Raw genomic sequence first — 4,211 nt, forward strand, 5'->3', positions numbered from 1 at the left:
TGGGGGGATCCCTGTCCTTGCTGGTTTACCCGTAGGGAAGGGGAGGAGAGTTTGCAGGGACCATCTCCCACGTTCCTGAATTTCCCTCAGGGCATGTTCAGCCAAGAACCTGCCTTTGGCAGAGGGACGTGGGCAGATATTTGTGTAAAACTTCAATAAAACAGAATCATGCTGCTGAAACTTTTCAAACTGTCAGCTCCCACTGCCTCTGCCCAGTGGAGCAGTTGCATGTCCAAAGTCATTCCGTTCACCAGGAATGCTGAAATGTTAAGGGGACACAGTGCCAAGTTTCAGGTTGAGATGGAAAAGGAGGAAATTTCCATGTAATCCTGTGAAATCCAAGCTGTTGAGACAGTAAGTGCTGAGTCACTGTCACGCTGGAAGAACTCTTAGTCATGGCTTGACTTCTTTGCACAAAGTGATACGAAAACTTCAGGAGTCACAGACTGGTTCTGAAAGGACCTGGCTGCTAAAGAGCCATGAATCACCTCACCCTCTTGTGTGGCCATAGCAGTTCCAGGAGGGTCAGAAGTGGAGCAATTCTTTGGGTTTGGAGTTTGCTGAGGCTCCTCAAGGACCTGTAGGAAATTCCTGCTCTCTTTTCCTAAGTCCCATATCCCAGGGCAGATGCTGGAGCAGTGTCAGGGACTGACGTGGGGCAGAGAGAGAGGGAAAGGGGAACAGTGGGGGGTTCCCATTCCAACCAGAGCTCGGCCACTGGGAATCTGGAGTTATTTACTGGCTCCACTGTTTATTCCCAGTCCAGAATGCCCATCAGCTGAAACGGGTGGATTTCTCCTATTTTGGAGGAATCTGTGTTCAAAGCACTTGGAATCCTGGCAGCTCCTCATTATCCCGGCCAGTGGCACATCTCCCTTCCTCTTCCAAGCTGGGATGGCAGCTTGGTGGGGGAACATCCTGCTGAGCTGTGGGACGGGGTGACATCCATGGGGACAGTGTGCCGTGTCCATGGGGACAGTGTGCTCTGTCCATGGGGACAGTGTGCCATGTCCATGGGGACAGTGTGCCACGTCCATGGGGACAGTGTGCCGTGTCCATGGGGACAGTGTGCTCTGTCCATGGGGACAGTGTGCCATGTCCATGGGGACAGTGTGCCACGTCCATGGGGACAGTGTGCCGTGTCCATGGGGACAGTGTGCTCTGTCCATGGGGACAGTGTGCCATGTCCATGGGGACAGTGTGCCACGTCCATGGGGACAGTGTGCCGTGTCCATGGGGACAGTGTGCTCTGTCCATGGGGACAGTGTGCCATGTCCATGGGGACAGTGTGCCACGTCCATGGGGACAGTGTGCCGTGTCCATGGGGACAGTGTGCTCTGTCCATGGGGACAGTGTGCCATGTCCATGGGGACAGTGTGCCACGTCCATGGGGACAGTGTGCCGTGTCCATGGGGACAGTGTGCTCTGTCCATGGGGACAGTGTGCCATGTCCATGGGGACAGTGTGCCACGTCCATGGGGACAGTGTGCCGTGTCCATGGGGACAGTGTGCTCTGTCCATGGGGACAGTGTGCCATGTCCATGGGGACAGTGTGCCACGTCCATGGGGACAGTGTGCCGTGTCCATGGGGACAGTGTGCTCTGTCCATGGGGACAGTGTGCCATGTCCATGGGGACAGTGTGCCACGTCCATGGGGACAGTGTGCCGTGTCCATGGGGACAGTGTGCTCTGTCCATGGGGACAGTGTGCCATGTCCATGGGGACAGTGTGCCACGTCCATGGGGACAGTGTGCCGTGTCCATGGGGACAGTGTGCTCTGTCCATGGGGACAGTGTGCCATGTCCATGGGGACAGTGTGCCACGTCCATGGGGACAGTGTGCCGTGTCCATGGGGACAGTGTGCTCTGTCCATGGGGACAGTGTGCCATGTCCATGGGGACAGTGTGCCACGTCCATGGGGACAGTGTGCCGTGTCCATGGGGACAGTGTGCTCTGTCCATGGGGACAGTGTGCCATGTCCATGGGGACAGTGTGCCACGTCCATGGGGACAGTGTGCCGTGTCCATGGGGACAGTGTGCTCTGTCCATGGGGACAGTGTGCCATGTCCATGGGGACAGTGTGCCACGTCCATGGGGACAGTGTGCCGTGTCCATGGGGACAGTGTGCTCTGTCCATGGGGACAGTGTGCCATGTCCATGGGGACAGTGTGCCACGTCCATGGGGACAGTGTGCCGTGTCCATGGGGACAGTGTGCTCTGTCCATGGGGACAGTGTGCCATGTCCATGGGGACAGTGTGCCACGTCCATGGGGACAGTGTGCCGTGTCCATGGGGACAGTGTGCTCTGTCCATGGGGACAGTGTGCCATGTCCATGGGGACAGTGTGCCACGTCCATGGGGACAGTGTGCCGTGTCCATGGGGACAGTGTGCTCTGTCCATGGGGACAGTGTGCCATGTCCATGGGGACAGTGTGCCACGTCCATGGGGACAGTGTGCCGTGTCCATGGGGACAGTGTGCTCTGTCCATGGGGACAGTGTGCCATGTCCATGGGGACAGTGTGCCACGTCCATGGGGACAGTGTGCCGTGTCCATGGGGACAGTGTGCTCTGTCCATGGGGACAGTGTGCCATGTCCATGGGGATGTTCAGAAAGACTTTTCTCACCCTGGTAATGGTCAGATGTTGTTGTCCAAGTGTTTGGCCAGGGAAGAACCGGGATCTTCCTCCTTGGAGATGTTTGGAGCTCGACAAGACAAGTTCATGAGCAGTCTCTGTGAATTGGCCCTGCTTTGCATGGACTGGAAACCTCCCAGGGTCCCGTCCCACCTGGGTTTTTCTGTGAATCTTTAATTCATTTGACATTAATGAAAGTGAAGAATGGAAAAAACCCAGCATCCTGAAGGAATTACGGAATATTTGTCCACGGAGATTCCAAAAGCCAGCTGGAGCAGTGTGTGCTGGGAGCCCTTGAGGGGTTTGCTGTGAGCAGAACGGTTTCCTGACGTCGCTCCAGGCCCGGCTCTGGGCTGGGCTGGGCTCTCCTGGTTAACGTGCTCTGAGGGCTGGCAATGCAGAGGATCCCTGAAACACCGGCCAGCTCCAGCAGCCCCGGGCAAAGCTTCTTCCTCCTCTCTGGAAGTCACTGGCAGAGGTCACTGGGAGCTGTCCATGGGACAGTGCGGCCACAGACCGGACTCAGCCCCTCCGTGTCTGCGTCTTCCCAAATGGGATAAAACCTTGGAGCCGTTCCTGGGGGGCTGGTGCTGGACAAATGTCCCTCCCCGAGTGAGTGACACCCCCGGGACACCCCTGGGGGAAATGCCTCGGCTCCAAGTCTGGCTGGGACAAAAGCATTGAGGCAGCTCCGGGAGTTAATCCCGGACATCCGCGGCTTCCTAAGGAGGAAACGGCGCAAGGAGCAGCCCATGGCACGTGGCTGTGGCCCCCAAAGGGCTCTGCTGAGCTGCCCTTGTCCCCCTGCAGCCGATGGGCGGCCAAAACTCCCTCTTATTGAGTGAGAGCTGCTGCGGCAGTGCTGGCCCTGCCCACCCTGCCCTGCCTCTGCTGGAGCGTGGATAAAGTGGGGAAATCAATGGAGAACAATCCAAACTGTGATTAAATCACAGCTTTCAGCATCACAGCTTCATCTGCTTGTCTCCCTCTGCTGCTCTGCTCAGGCCAGCCTGAGGTGAGGAACACTCAATTATGGATGAGGGGCTAATTAGGGTGAGTTGTGTGGATGAGTTACAACAATTAGGTCTTGCCCACGTTGGTTGCTCTTTGTTGCAGTGTGTGGTTGCTCTTCCCTCAGCACCGGGCACTGCTAACAGCCCATTGCCATCTCCTTAATGCTGCCCACAGGCCGAAGAATGGCTGGAATATTCCCTCCATGGAACCCCCCCTTCAGCTTTCGGGCACTATTTAATACATAATTTTTAAATAAAGACTGAGTAATCCGGGTCTCCCGTTAGATAAATCTGCAGCTTGGTTCTTGGATCCCTGCTCCTCCTCCTTGGTAAACCAGGTTACTGAGCCATTTTTGTCATTTGTTTCCTCTGCCTGTCGCTCACCAGGAGCCCTGTGACACCACAGTGACAGGCAGGTGCAGCACTGGCTCCCACTGTCCGTGACTCCATGGGGTCCTGGCACCGAGGAGCCCGGGATCTGCTGCCCAGGAGATGCAGGCTTGGAGAGTCTCTCCCCAGGCAGGGGGGTGGGGCGGAGGGGAGCCGCCAAACCCGCCCGGGGG

The 4,211-nt window shown here is 57.0% G+C and overlaps 1 protein-coding gene across 6 annotated transcripts in view; it reads left to right on the forward strand.

Moving 5' to 3' along the window:
- DTNB (dystrobrevin beta) overlaps window positions 1-4,211 on the forward strand; it is a 121,634-nt gene that overhangs the window by 69,950 nt on the left and 47,473 nt on the right. The gene's annotated exons all lie outside the window — the stretch shown is intronic.

This window comes from Corvus brachyrhynchos, unplaced genomic scaffold (assembly GCF_000691975.1).
Source record: "Corvus brachyrhynchos isolate BGI_N302 unplaced genomic scaffold, ASM69197v1 scaffold211, whole genome shotgun sequence".
NCBI lineage: Eukaryota > Metazoa > Chordata > Aves > Passeriformes > Corvidae > Corvus > Corvus brachyrhynchos.